Source organism: Musca domestica, unplaced genomic scaffold, assembly GCF_030504385.1.
Source record: "Musca domestica strain aabys unplaced genomic scaffold, Musca_domestica.polishedcontigs.V.1.1 2, whole genome shotgun sequence".
NCBI classification, from domain to species: domain Eukaryota; kingdom Metazoa; phylum Arthropoda; class Insecta; order Diptera; family Muscidae; genus Musca; species Musca domestica.
The window spans coordinates 10,905,807-10,921,935 of record NW_026712249.1 but is presented as its reverse complement, the minus strand read 5'-3'; the positions used below and the strand labels follow the sequence as shown (position 1 = coordinate 10,921,935).

General features: G+C 34.9%; 1 protein-coding gene across 1 annotated transcript in view; it reads left to right on the top strand.

Moving 5' to 3' along the window:
* Positions 1-16,129, top strand: part of LOC101891589 (uncharacterized) — a 217,936-nt gene that overhangs the window by 138,130 nt on the left and 63,677 nt on the right. Inside the window, exon 4 of the mRNA XM_020037100.2 lies at positions 12,107-12,132. The gene's annotated coding sequence lies outside the window, so the exon portion shown is untranslated. The remainder of the gene's footprint in view (positions 1-12,106; positions 12,133-16,129) is intronic.

Below are 16,129 nucleotides of genomic sequence, written 5' to 3'. Positions count from 1 at the left end.
ATTGTCCTGAAACGGATTTGAAACAAAGAGTCCTTGGGTCCAAAACCGTTATTTCTATGAGGCACTTTTGGCCGTATCAAATGATATATGCCCTCGATATGGTTTCGGTTTCAAAAGTAAGCCGAAACCAGGGACGGGAGGTATTAAAAGTTCGGCAATTTTCTTTCATAGATGGTAGTACCCATTAGAAATTACAAATATCTTCAGAAACTGAAGCGCAAATTGTAGTGTTGTAGGGTATCAAATGGTCGTCCCCTGTGTTTCACTCTCCACCTCCTCGTCAGTCTTTCATTGCAAAAATACCAAAAAAACTGAAGCTTAAATTTTTCATCTCCTTTAAGGTCACCCATTTCTCCACACACACACAATGACGGTTGATTGCTGAGAATGATTCATTCCTTTTTAGATGGCAAACGTGCATCAAATATTTAGCTTTTATTGCACCCACAATGTGTTGGCTTGAGCCTCTTCAGATTGTATTTCAAGAGAATTCTCTGGCACATGGAGCAACATACACACACACTGGCAGTCACCTGTACATACATATGTACACCTCGTACATCTCGTCTTTATTATTGTTCATTTCATAGCAAATCTCACGAGTAAACGGTTCTCATTGTTCATTGTTGCCGTTGATGTTGTCGTTGGCCTGAAGGCTCGTTTACCAAGCAAGTGGGTGTTTTAAAGGGGATGGTTTGGTTGGAAGGGTTTTAAATCGGGGAAACGGATTTATTTTTCAAATACAGCCAACATCACACACACATATGCAAACTCATAGGTATAAGAGTTCATTGAAAAAAAAATGTTAACATAACAAGTTCGGCCGGGCCGAAATTTGTATATCCTCCACCATTTGGAACGAATTTAGAAATAAAATCCTTAAAAAATTCTGTTAAAATTTTAAAAATACCGAATATAGACGTTATATTGGTGTCTATACGACGTGGGGCATTGTTCATCATAAGTCATTACCATATTCAAATTTGAAACTTGAAATAAACGGTGAATAATGTAGCTAAAATCATCAAAATATCGTATATGGGGAGGTACCGTTATATGGGAGCTGTGCGAAGACCTGAACCAGCATAGACAATTTTCTGTCTTAGGCTGTAATATCCATTACGAACTTCAAATACACGTCTTAAACAATTTCGGTGGGTATTGTACCTAAACTCATTAAAATGCCAAATATAGGGAGGTACTGGTCTGTGGGGCCTATACGAAGACCTGGACCTACACAGAAAGTTTTCTTTCTTAGGGTGTAGTATCCATTTCGAACTTCAAATACCAAATTTTAAACAATTCCGGTTAATAATGTCGCTAAAACCATCAAAAAACAGAATATAGGGAGGTACAGTTATATGGGGGCTATACAAAGACGTGGACTTGCAAAGACAATTTTCTGTCTTAGGCTGTAGTATCCATTACGAACTTCAAATACCAAATTTGAAACAATTCCGGTTAATAATGTCACTAGAATCATCAAAATACTGAATATAGGGAGGTATCGAAGACGTGGACCTGCACAGACAGTTTTCTGTCTTAGGCTTTAGTATCTATTTCGAACTTCAAATACCAAATTTGAAACAATTCCGGTGAATAATGTCGCTAACATCATCAAAATACCGAATATTGGGAGGTATCGTTATATGGGGGCTATACGAAAATCTGGACCTGCATAGACAATTTTCTGTCGTAGGCTGGAGTATCCATTACGAACTTCAAATACCAAATTTTAAACAATTCTGGTGAATAATGTCGCTAAATTCATCAAAATGCCGAATATCGGGAGGTACTGGTATGTGGGGCCTATACGAAGACCTGGACCTGCATAGACAATTTTCTGTCTTAGGCTGTAGTATCCATTTCGAACTTCAAATACCAAATTTTAAGCAATTCCGGTTAATAATGTCACTAAAATCATTAAAATACCGGTACTGGTATGTGGGGCCTATACGAAGACCTGGACCTGCATAGACAATTTTCTGTCGCAGACTGAAGTTTCCATTACGAACTTCAAATACCAAATTTTAAACAATTCCCGTTAATAATGTCGCTAAAATCATTAAAATGCCGAAAATAGGGAGGTACCGTTATATGGGGGCTATACGAAGACGTGGACCTGCACAGACTGTTTTCTGTCTTAGGCTGTAGTATCCATTTCGAACTTCAAATACCAAATTTGAAACAATTCCGTTGAATAATGTCGCTAAAATCGTCAAAATACTGAATATCGGAAGGTACCGTTATATGAGGGCTATATGAAAACGTGAACCTACATGGCCCATTTACGAACCTAACCTGCCTACTGTGCAAAATTTAAGCCTTCTATCTCAATTCGTTCGAAAGATAGCGTGATTACAAGAGACAGACAGACGGAGAGAGAGGCAGACGGTCATGGGTAAATCGACTTAGAATTTTACGCTGATCAAGAATATATATAATTTGTTGGGTCTGACATGAGTATTTCGAGGAGTTACAAATGGGGTGACAAAGTTAATATACCCTCCATAGTATGGTGGAGGGTATAAAAAACAACATTTTGAAATATTTAATAAAAAAAAAAAAAACATATATGACTGAATAATAGAAAACATACATACGCTCGATCCCAACGTAACTCATGTACCCTGAGTGTGTGTGTGTGTGTGTGCACAATTTTTTGTTTGTCGCTGTGCCTTTGAGGAAGCGCAATACATATGTGTGTATGCCCGCCATGTACATACATATTCATTTTGTGTTTTATTTTTTTTTTTTTTTAAATTTACGCACAATGCTTGCAATTTATTTAATGCCTGGCATTTAGCCATCTGCGAAAAATAAACAACAGAGAGAGAGAGCATTCATCCAAATGTTTCCGTTTTTCCCATGGATGTCGTCGTTGTCGTCGTCACCGGAAGCCAACATATGTTATTGTTCGGAAGAAATGTGTTTGTCCTGCCCTCCAGTCTGGACTGGACAAATCAAATTTTATGACGACAAGAAAAAAAAAACCAGAATGATTGCCATTGAATTTGGTGCCAAATATAATGGCCAGTTTAGAGATAAATTCCCAAAATTATTATCATTTAAAAATATTTATTCGTTTAATTGGTGGGGCAATCAATTTGAATGGCAATTTTCCGGAGTTATTTATGTGCATTTTGGTGAAATTTGATAATTGAGTGCAATAAATTTTGGGCATAATTGACTTATCGTTTGCATGCCGAGGGGCAGTGGTCAGTGGTGGGGTCAATGTCAGAATACAACCAGTTGCAACTGTATATACTGAACAAGTAAAAAGTAATATGTTACTCTCCATTATTTTATATAAAACGTCAAAATGTTGATCTATATCAACACCTTTTTTTTAAATGCGGACAGACACCGATTAGGAATTTCCAACAAACATTTTTGACAATTTCGGTTGAAAAAAAAAATGAGAAAAGTCATCAGAATAACGAATAAGAGTGACGCCTTTATATGGAAAAAGACTCCACTCAAGACAATTTCGTTGGAAAATATACCGAAAGTCGTCAAAAAGGGGATACCGTTATAAGGTGCTATACCATAATGTGGACCTATACTAAATCTTTTTGCAAGGCGGTTAGGAATCCATAACAACCTTCAAATACCAAATTCCAGAAAATTCCGTTTAAGTGTGCCGAAAATTGTGGAAATGCTTAAAATGAGAGGGTACTGTTATATGGTACTATACGAAAATATAGCCCATATTCAAGCTGATCTTGGCTCACAACGCTAGTATACCAAAATTCAGTACTCTATCTCAGTTCCTTCGGAAGTGTGATTAGAATAGACAGACGGATCGGCATAGCTAAATCGGATCAGAATTGTACACTGATCATGAATACATATACATCCTTTGTTGAGACTGAAAATAAGTCATTAGGACTTGGCAGAATTTAATTCAATGTGCGTTTTATGACTTTTCAGAAGACTTCAATATAAAATCAAATAGGAAATATACTCTAGTCTTGCCATACTTTATTTTAGACGGAACGTGTTTACAGGGTTGCCCATATTTGACGGACCCATGTTTTTTTCGGCCATTTCGATGACTCTTTTTTTTCACAATTGACTTCTTTTGTTGAATGTAAATTTCAACTATTTCAGAGCGCTCGCGTGGCGTGTATTGGTTCATGGTAAAAATCTGCTTGGACTGACGCTTCACGTCATTAAGCGATGTGACATCTCTGTTAAAAGTTATGGCGTTGCCAGATGGGTCCGTCGAATATGGGCAACCCTGTATATGATAAAAATTCAAGGTTATGCACTTCCAATTACTGAGACATATACAAGGGAGCAATATCTTAGTCCGAACAGATCTCAACACAATTTAAGCAAGGGTGTTTTGGGATTTATCCCTTAATATACTAGCAAGTGACCGCTACTTCGTCAGCGAAAAGTCCACCCTAAAATTTTATAATAGTTCCAACAGTTCGTGTTAGGTCTCTTTAGTATTAAAAATGCTTATTTTTTTCAATTTGACATTTTTTTTAATCAAAACTTCATACAACGTACTAAATTTTCAGATTTTCAAATTTCGAAAAGAATAATAGAAAAATGTTTACCCTTTACACCAAAAAGGTATCTAAATTATTCATTTAGAATTTTTTGAGGAGGATATTAGTAAAATCATTGCACAATGGACCCTCATCCAACTTTTCTGGGCAAAAATAATTCCTACGTTTCCATATGTAAACCCTCGAAATTAATAGTGACCCCTATATCAAATTTCAGAACTTCAGCTCTATCTCTTCACCTAATACCAAGTTAAGTAACATTCAGTACGCATATCGAAAACAATGTACATCTCTCCAACTTAGACACAAAAAGTGACTAAATTAATCTTTCTCTTTAGTACTTTTCCAACAATTATAGTACGCATATGCAAGACCACGACAAAATCTCAACACCAGCCAGCATCAGAGAACTAAATATTAAATTTCAGAATTTTATTTCTACCACTCACCTAATACAAATTTTTGTCACATAGCATTTTTCGAACAATTATAGATCAAATTTCCAAAATCACCTTCAGAACCACAGAAACCTCAATGACATCTTTATGAAATTTCAAGATTTCACTCACCCAATTCGAAATTTGGTACTATTCAGTACTTTTCGAACAATTATAGTACAAAATTTCAAAAACAACTTTCATATCTTAGCTACAGACACCAAGAGTAAGACTAATATTAAATTTCGATTTTTCAGCTCTACTCCTTCACCCAATACCAAATTTAGTACTATTTAGGACTTTCAGAACAATTATAGTGCACATTTTCATAACCTCCCCCGAATGTCTATTCCAAATACCATCAGAGACCTCTATATCAAATATGAGGATTTCAGCCCTATCCCCATATCCAATACCAAATTTAGTACTTTTCGTACAAAATTTCAGAGATATTTCCTAACCACCGCCAAATCTCAAATACAAATTCCATCAGTAATATAAATATCAAATTTCGGAATTGTACCTCTATCTCTTCATCCCATACCTAATACAGTACTTTTCGTAAAATTGTAATACACGTATTCTAGACCACCTCCATATGTCCAGGCTACACATAAACAGCGACCCTTATATCATATTTCTGATTTCAAGCACTATCGGTTCATCCATTACCAAATAGCGTTCATCCATTACCATTCAGTACTTTTCGTGCACTTGTAATACACATTTCAAAAATTCAAAATTCCAGCTTCATTCGTTGTCCCTAAATCAAACTTTTCCAAATTTAGTACAGTTCGCAAACTTAGAACACATTTCCAAAATCACTTCCATATCTCAATTACAGATACCAACAGAAATCTCAGTATCATATTTCAGGATTCCAGCACTATCCCTTTAACCAATACCACATTTAGTACTATTTAGAATTGTTCAGAAATCTAAATCAAATCTCCGCATTGTATCCTATTTTTTCACCCAATATCAACTTTAGTACTATTCGTACAATTGTAGTACACATTTCCAAAACCAACATTAATCTACTACCAACTGGGACTCAAATACAACATTTCAGCTTCGTACGTTTACCCTGAACCAAACTGTTCCATTTTAGAACTTTTCATAAGCTTAAAGTTCGTAAAGTTATCTATTGGTACAGCTATCCTGCATTCTACATTCCATCAGTGTCTATCGTTTCAAATTCCAGAGTTCTAGCTCATTTCGTTAAGTTTTTATGAGTTTTGTACCATAAGTACAAATGTTCATTAATTCATCCATAACACTGTCCTACTCTCCGACAGTAATCTTCTTTCCAATTTTGAAGGAATGAACCAGCTCTATTGGTTCATTCAAATTCTACCAAACTTAGAACCATTTAGTACACATAAGTACAAATTTTCATGACTACCCACATCATACAGTCCATAAAAATCCTATTCACAAGAGTCAGGACTCCAACTCTATCGGTTCTCCCAAAATTTAAGTTGTACCAAATTTAGTGCTTTTTTGTACACATAAGTACGAATTATTTTCAAATAATAGTAATATTATTTTCAAATTTCAGGATTCCGACTCGATCGATTCTCCCAAAATTTAAATTGTACCAAATTCAGTACCATTAAATATACATAAGCTCTACTGGTTTGCCAAATACAAAGGGGTACCATATGTAGTACCGTTCTAGTACCAGACTTATCTGACACCTTCGGACCAAGAGTGACCGTCACCCAAAATGTCAAGATTTTAGCTTCAGGTGTTTCGACTGGGTGTTGATGAAGCGTTAAGTCAGTCAATTACTTTCCTCGTTATAAATGTCAGAATTCTAATGCATTCCCTTACGTACACATAAGTACGAATTTCCAAAACTTGTGTAGTGCAATAGTAACCTTATCTTCAAATTTCAGAATTCCAGCTCTATCGGTGCACCCAAATTTAAATTGTACCAAATTCAGTACCATTAAGTACTTTTTCTGTACATAAGCACAAAGTTCGACAATTACCTCAATATCCCAATCCTACACTCCGCCATTAATGTTTCACATTTCAGGATTACAGCTCCATCCGTTCCTCCAAATTTCAATTGTATCAAATTTAGTACCATTTAAGACTTTTCGTATACATGAGCACACTTCCAAAACTACCTCCTTACATCGACCCTATTCCTCAAACTTCCAAATTTTCAGTTTTTAGCTCTATCCCTTTACATGATACGAAATGGTACCAAATATAGTACATTTTAGTACTTTTCGTACACTTATAGTGGGAATTTTCGAAATCCCTCCATCAGTCACCTTTATTGCAAATTTAAAAGTTCCAGCTCTACTGATTTTTCAAATACCTTTTAGTATTTTTCGTACCATTCAAGTACTAATTTCCAAAAATCCAGCCAAGAGTGACCTTCACACAAAATTTCAGGATTCTAACTTACATCGTTTTAGTCAGTCTGACTTAGTAACTTAAGGATTCATCAACGCCCAGACGAAGCGCCTAAAGCTAGAATCTTAAAATTTCTGGTAGATATATTTATTTCCAAGATGGATTCTTAATGTAGGATGGAATTTTGTGGTTCTTAGATAGGGTATCACTTCTTCTCGATGCACGTCTCCTAGGTTTATTTTAGAAATTAAACGCTATTCCTCAGCATGTTATTATGTCAGCGATATATGCAGTACCTCAGAAAATGAAAAAATGAAAATTTAAAATCTGCTTCCAAAATTCGAAATTTTAAAACATTATTGTGTACAACAACAAGGCCTTTTCTTTAATACTCATAATAATTCATTTCAATGTTTGACGATTTTCACATATCTATACATATCTGTAGTTCCTCTGTCCCAAACATACCTATCATTCTTTTTCGAACGATGCTACGGAGCTATTAACTTAAAAAGGTAGTACTAAAAATTCATGCAAGTAATGGAAAGAATAGACGAAGCTTTGTTATGTACTTTGCCAGTGAGGCATAACAAGAGATGGAAAAAAAGGGAGAGAGAGAGAGAGAAAAAAAAAATTTGAAAAGCATTTTTCCACTTGAATGTCGTTTACTCGATTTGCTATGAGTTCTTGTGTGTGTTTGAATGTATGATGTCTTTGAATGTGTTTCTATGTTCATGAGGAATTTCTGATTACGTGAAGACATCTTAAGGTTTTTTTTTGTTCGTTGTTCCTATTAATTCAAGTATGGAGATTTTCGTTGTTGTCGTCCTATTTTGGTTGCTTGTTGGTCCTGCATGCATGACTGTTCAAGGGAAAATTTCAATATTTTTTTGTCGCATGCTTAGTGGTATGTAAAATTTAGCTACATCTATTTGTGTACCTTAAAATGTTGATGGTGATCCACTTTCCTGATATAAATTATAAATTTAATGATGCATGGCATTTTTCTCGAATACTATAATTTATTTTGAAAGAAGCCAATGTCTAGGGATTTGTGGAGAATAAAAAAAAATATTTGTAAAATTTACAAATTAGATAAACCAAATGAAATATTATGCCGAATTTGAAAAATAGATTTGTATGTGTTTAGACAAAATCCGCTGGGTTTTTAAACATCCCAAAAAAAACAAATTTATGACTAAATAAAATTTAGTTAAAACTAGTTAAATGGAATTAGTCGGTATTGCCGAAAGCTGCATACCCTCAGCTAATGTTCGATTATTTAACTATATTTTGACTTCTGTTATGAATATTTAAATTCTTGACCCTCTATGGAGTAGCTTCTAATGGACCAATATTTTCCATTTCGAATATAAATAAATATGATAAAAATATTACGACTTGCCAGGTAGGGCTTAATTGGTTACTTTCTGCACTTTATATGAGATATGAGGTACCAGAAATAGTCGTCCAAAGTATTCCATTTTTATACAGATAAAAATAATGGTATGGACAAAATTAAAAAAAAAATCTAACATTTACAGGGTGAGATATAAAAAACTGCAGCAAAGTCAAAAGCCAATGCAATCGTCACACGCTGCTCGAATGTTGCTCTGCGGTATTTTGGCCCATTCCCGGCGAAGATTTGCTTGAGGTGATCGACACTTTGGTATTTTTTAGTGCCAACATTGCTTTCCAAAATATTCCAGACACAATAGTTCAACGGATTGGTATCCGGAGCCAGGAACCTCATTTTTTAACCATTCTTGGGTGGCGCATGGTGATGAGTCCTGTTTGTTTGCGTGCCCAAGGTTTTAATACACGCTCCAGAATATTTTCGCGATAATATTCGGCATTTATTCTGATGCTACGGTCGACTAATACGAGCGGAGAGCGACAATCGGCTGTTATGACGACCCACACCATCACCATGACCGGCGCTTGAGTTATGGTGGCCAACCGAAGGTGCACATTTTCAGCTGACCTCTTTGACATGTCAACACGATAATTTTGTTTGTTTACTAACTGCTGGACAATGAATGTTTTCTCATCGGAGAGAGAGAAAACAAAATTCGGCACTTCACTACTTTCGGCCATGCGAAGCAACTATTTAGCTCTTTTGAGTCTATTTTTTCTGTTGCGGTGTAAGTTCTTGCATTTTTGGCTTTACTCCGAGCTAATTTTTCAATATTTGCCGAAAGGAATATTGCGATATGTTCAGCTCACGAGACATTTTTCGGCCACTGCGTCGCGGGTTTCGATCAAGTCGCTTCTTTACTTTTCGAACCATTTCTGCTGATGTTGCTGTTTTCTTCCATCCACTTCCTTGACGCCGGGCTACGCTACCAGTATCAGTGTAACGAGCGATAGTACGAGACACCAAATATTTATTCACATTTACATGCTGGAGTGCTCTAACGGTAGCCACTTGTGGTTTTCCAGCCAAATATAAATAAATCGCACTATCTCGCTTGAATTCCATCACGAATTACTTTTTTCTGGAAAATTCTCACCAAAATACTTCTGTACGCTTATAAACAATACAATAAGCTATCACTTGAATAATTTTAACAGCTGCAGGTATTGAAAATTGTAACCCTTTGTGGGTGAAGGTACCATATGGAGTGGACCTATATTTCCATTTTCACACCTGACAATGGGGTAATAAAAATATTGTGATGTGTGCAATTTGAAGAGAACCATATGCTTATTTTGGAATTTATGATGGTTTTGATTATTTAAAACGTAGACCCTTTGTGGGGTCGGTGCCAGAAGGAATGGCCCAATCTCTACCATCTTTATAACAGATCTTGTGTTGATAGAAATATTAAGATGACCGATATTGTCCATTTTCGCACCTGACGCAAATATTAGGATTTGCAAAGTTGAGAAAGTTTCTCTTTTTGTGCAGAAAATATTTTTTTTTTTTTCAAAATTTCGACATTTTGTTGGGGGAGGTACCAGAAGGAGTGAACCGATATATTCCAACTTAACACCAGATTTTGGGTTTATAAAAATATTGGGATGGTGAAATTTTCGGATTATTACATCAATTTTATAAGAGTTATAATTATTCAAAAGTTTAAGCCTTTAATGACGGAGTGGACCGATATTGTCCATTTTCTGAAGTTGAAGCAAAATGGAATTATCATTTCTTTATATATATGTATATATATATATATATATATATATATATATATATATATATATATATATACATATATATATATATATATATATATATATATTTTTTTTTTTTTTTTTTTTTTTTTTTTTTTTTTTGAAAATTTCGACCTTTTGTGGTGGAGGTCTCCATCCAATCGACCTTAACACCAGACTTTGGGTTTATAAAAATATTGAGATGTGTGAAATTTGAAGACAATCGGACTCTTACAACACTTTTTATAACCCTTATAATTTTTTAAATTGTTGACCCATTATGGGGGAGATTCTTGACGGAGTGGACCGATATTGTCCATTTTCGCTCCTGACCTAGCACTGACGCAAATATTAGGATTTTCAAAGTTGGAGCAAAATCAGATTACCCTCTCTCTTACTGTGCTGTAATATATATATATATATATATATATATATATATATATATATATATATATATATATATATATATATATATATATATATTTTTTTTTTTTTTTTTTTTTTTTTTTAAATTTCGAACTTTGTGGGTTATGTACCAGAAGGAGTGGACCGATATTGCCTATCTAATCCTGAAACGGATTTGGTCCACAAAGACCTAGGGTATAAAACCGTTATTTCGATGAAGCATGTTTTTGCCGTATCGAATGATATATACTCTGCCATATGCCTGAGGTTATGAAAATTTTGGTTTAAAATTTGATTTCTGGAAAAAATCGCATGAACCCATATTCTTGTTGAAATATCTGCCCTAACTACAACACCACCTATCAAATATTCCACCTACATCTAACAATAATTAAATCTATTGTTGTTATATTATATAAAAAAAAATATTACCTCAAGAGAAGCACAAACGCCTTTAGACAAAAAAGGATGCAGAAGAGCAAAAAATTTGATTTATGATTACCTTACTTGTTATAATTTATTTAAAAATTTGCACAACATCTACGAAAGTAGACAAAAACAATTTTTTGGCATCATCTCCAAGCCGAGTCATTCTCTCCGAAGATTATACCCAACTTGAAGGTAAACAAATTATTATTAGGATAATACAGGATACATGAAGGGGAGGAGATGTAGTCTATGTGGAAAGAAATACTTGACGCTGTAAAATAGCATCTGAAACACCTGCCACCTATCCTGTCATGTTTTTTTCTCTGCTCTTTTTGAGTAGGGACTAGCAATAATTTTGTTATCTTAACAACATTTTATGTTTAGCAAAAAAAAAAAAAAAAAAGTGTTGATGAATATTCGTATCTTCCATTGGGAAATTAAGCCAGACAAAACAGAACAACAAATTTTGTTACATATCATTGAAATATTTAATTATGACATGATTTATATTTTTGATAATTGAATTTAAATAAAAAATTAAATTCGCTCAATGTGAAAAATTAAAATTATATTTAAATTTAGATAAAAAACGTAAATATATAAAAAATAAGTAAAAAAAGACAAAAAAATTATAACTATGCATATTTGGAAATTTATATAGTCGAACCAAAATAACATATACTAAAACTTGTATTTTCATAATATTTGAACAATTAGTAAATAACAAAATGTTTCCAAAGACCTATAAACCTGACATTTAAATTTTCTTCTTTTTTGCAGATTTCTCCTGAAAACTGGCCTTGATTGTAAGTAAACTGTAAATTATGTCACATTTTTTTTTAACGAAAATGGTATTTGGCATTTTTGGAGGCGATTTCTAGGATATTACTTAAGGGAAATAACTGAAAATTGTCTTTTCCCGAAATTTGTATATTCTCCATCAATATAGCTGCCGCAATTATAGCTGCCGCGCAAGATAGACGGTAAAAGACGTTGTTAAGAAGTGATGTATTTCACAAATAACATGCCTGAGAAGCTTGGTTTAAAAATACCTAAAATTTGGATTTACTTTTACTTTGAAAATAAACCAGAATTTTTACAAATACAAATTTCTGAGCAGGATTGTTTCCACTCTTTACAAATGTAGCAAGGACCTCCTAAGGGGTCCTTCCTTTTAAGGGGATCCTCGTTTTTAGATTTTGATATCACAAAAAACATCCACTTTCGGTGGAAAAGTCATCAAAATCCAGTAGACCGGATATGCGGCTTATTTTTGATATTTTTACAAATATTCAGTTGTCGATTGTTTTTATACCCTTCACAATGGAGGGTATATTAAGTTTGTTATTCCGTTATTCGAAATAAGTATTTAAAACATTCTAGATTAGCATTAAATTGATAAAAGTTAGCTGAGAGGCATTTTAGGCCTGTGGAATTTTTGTTATTGCGCTGCATAGAATCACATTTGAATATAGTCCCGCATAACTGTATTAATGTGTTTCGGCTGTTTAAATCATATTTTTTTAAAAGAATTTGCTGTGAATTGGGAGTATGTGTTTCCAATGTGCAGTAAATGTGTAGCATAGAACCGTTTAATAAGGAAAACTGTATTAGGGAATTATTTCTCCCAGCAATGCATTATAATCTAATTATGTCCTTAAATATGTACAAATATACCTATACATAGGGTGAGATAAAAAGACTGCAACAAAGTCAAACACCATAAGTTTTAGATTTTTTTTTTTTAAATTTTATTGAATGAAAGCAAAAATGTGGGAAATAGCATCAAATTTTAGAATAAGTTTAGATTTGCTCGAATTGGTCATTCCTGGCATGAATTATGACCTTCAAAGCCACATGAAACCGTCACACACTGCTCGAATGTTGTTGAGGTATTTTGGAATTTGATTGAATTAAAGCAAAAAAATGTCGAAAATAGCATCAAATTTTAGAATAAGTTTAGATTTGTTCGAATTGATCGCCTTTGGCAAGAATTATGACCTTCAAACTGCCAATGAAACCGACACACGCTGCTCAAATGATGCTCTGCGGTATTTTGGTCCATTCCCGGCGAAAAACTTGCTTATAACAAACAATGCCTATGTAGGTCCACGTCGTATAGACTCCAATATAACGAATATTTCGATAGATTTTAGCAACATTTTTAACGGATTTTATTTTTTTGAAAATTTCTAAGTTTGTTCCAAATAGGTATTCAATGTTCGGCCCTACTTTTTAACTTGCTGGAATTTTAATGGCCCGGGCTCATTTTTCAATATTTGTCGAATGGAATATTGCGATATGTTCAGCTCACTGGCCATTTTTCGGCCACTGCGGCGCGGGCTTCGATCAAGTCGCTTCTTTACTTTTCGAACCATATCTACTGATGTTGCTGTTTTCTTCCGTCCATTCCTTGAAGTACGAGACACAAAATATTTATTCATATTTAAATGCTGGAATGCTCTTACGATAGCCACTTGCGGTCTTCCAGCCAAATATAAAGAAATCACACTATCACGCTTGAATTCCATCACGAATAACTTTTGTTCTGGAAAATTCTCACCAAAATCCCTTTGCACGCTTGTAACAGCTTTTACCAGTTCTTACCGCACTCACACACAGGTGGCATTAGAATAAATGTCGAATACTATCGCGAAAATATTCTGGAGGGTGTATTAGAGCCTTGGGCACGTAAACATTTTGGCCGCAGACCTTGGACATTCCAACAGGCCTCAGCACCATCGCACTCAGCACGCGCCGCCCAAGAATGGCTACAAAATGAGGTTCCTCGCTTCGTTTCCAGCGTACACCACCATAATCTCTGATTACCAATCCGTTGGACTATTGCGTCTGGAGTCTTTTGGAAAGCAAGGTTGGCACTAAAAAAAACCAAAGTGTCGATTGCCACAAGGAAGCGCTTCACTGGGAATGGGCCAAAATTCCGCAGAGCAAAAATCGGGCAGCGTGTTTCATTGGCCGTTTGAAGGCCATAATTCGTGCCAAAGGTTTCCAATTCGAGCAAATCCAAACTTATTCTAAAATTTGATGCTATTTCCGACATTTTTTGCTTACATTCAATAAAATTAGAAAAAAAAATGTAAAAATTTTGGCATTTCACTTTGTTACAGCTTTTTTATCTCACCCTGTATTGTTATGATGATTTTTTCAAAGGCGAGAAGTGAGTATAATTCTCATTCACTTGTTAATGCTCGACACTTCCAGAGCTTGATATTCACTAAAGTCGTCATATCAAAAATCTGACAAATGCCATGGGACCCTTCCCTCGCCGGGATGATATCATGGTGTTGGTAGCTATCAGCTAATATTGCGAAGTGTTCAGTTTTGTTTTGAAAAACATTGATCTCTGTAATAGAAAGAAATATGGAGTTAAGCCCCCAGACATAAATTAAATTTCATTTCTTAATAAAATCCAAAAGTATTTGTTTTGAATGAATTGCAATCATGCCAAACTAAAATGCTGAATGCATCCTTTGTTGCTGTTATTACTGCTGCTGCTGCCCGAACATATATTCTTTGCCACTTCTTGTAAAGCCTTAAGTGTGAGGTTTCATAATTTACAATTTCGGTATTTGAATAATTTATGCCTGTCGCGTATTTTCTGTTTTCCTTCAACTTCTCCTCTGTAGCTGTAGCTCAAGGGGAAATAGGAAAAACATAGGGACCATGAGCAACATCCACGTGTCTACGACATCCTTGATGTATGCAAGAGATGGGTAAAATCTGTGTGTATGTGTGTGCTTCTGTGGAGGTTACCATGCGTTCGTGTTGGCCATAGGAAGGAAATGCTACAGTTGGGAGTGTTGGTAGAGGAAAGGCATTCCAAAAATGCCGCTGTTGATGACAGTCTATAAAAGTGTGTATCAGCGTGTGTGTATGTGTCGAGTCTGTGTACATGATGTTGACATTGTGTGTGTGTGGTGTTGATAATTAATGTTCGTAGATGACAATCTCTTTTGGAGCTTCGGTACTTTTTTTTTTTGCTCTTCTCTCATAAAGTGTTGCTTACTTGTGCTGGCTGGCACAATGTACACGCGTGAGTTCTTTAGTATAAGCACTACTGGCACAAGTAGGCTCCCTCTTGTGGATTTTTATTACATTTCATGTAACTATAACAATCTCTCCAGATGTGTCGGTGATAGCAACCAAGGTTGTTTAGTAAAACTTTTTTAATTGTAGAAATTTATCCACTTTTTTAATAAAAAATTAAATGAAATACAAAATAACTCGTTTCACATGTTGACAGGCGGTGGCAAAACTTTTGCCTCTCACTTTCGTGGCAAGAATAGGTGGTTGGTGGATTAACATTCTTCTCCATGTGGTTTCATTTCGAAGGCATTAATTTTAAGTGTTGTAGGTTACATGATTACAGAAAGTGGAAATTTTCGGGGCTTTATCAATGAACATGTACAATGTTATTATATCCTCCACCATAGTATAGGCTATATTAAATTTGACATGCCCTTTGTAACACCTCGAAATATTCAATTTAGATTCCAGAACTCATAACTCAAGTCTGGAGTATTTCCCCATTGGCATAACTTCAATTAAAGAGAGCATGATTTCATCCCGGATAAGGGAAAGGTCACTTGGCCTTTTCAGTTTTTTGTTTTCACGACTTTGCTAAAATGCAAGCATTACAAGCGTCGAGCATTCACAAGTGAATGAGAATCGAACTCACTTCGTGCATTTTCTAAAGGACATCATAACAAAATATTGCAAAGGCTATCTTCAACTGCAAATCTTGTTCAGTTTAATAATTATACACCCAGCCATATGGCTACA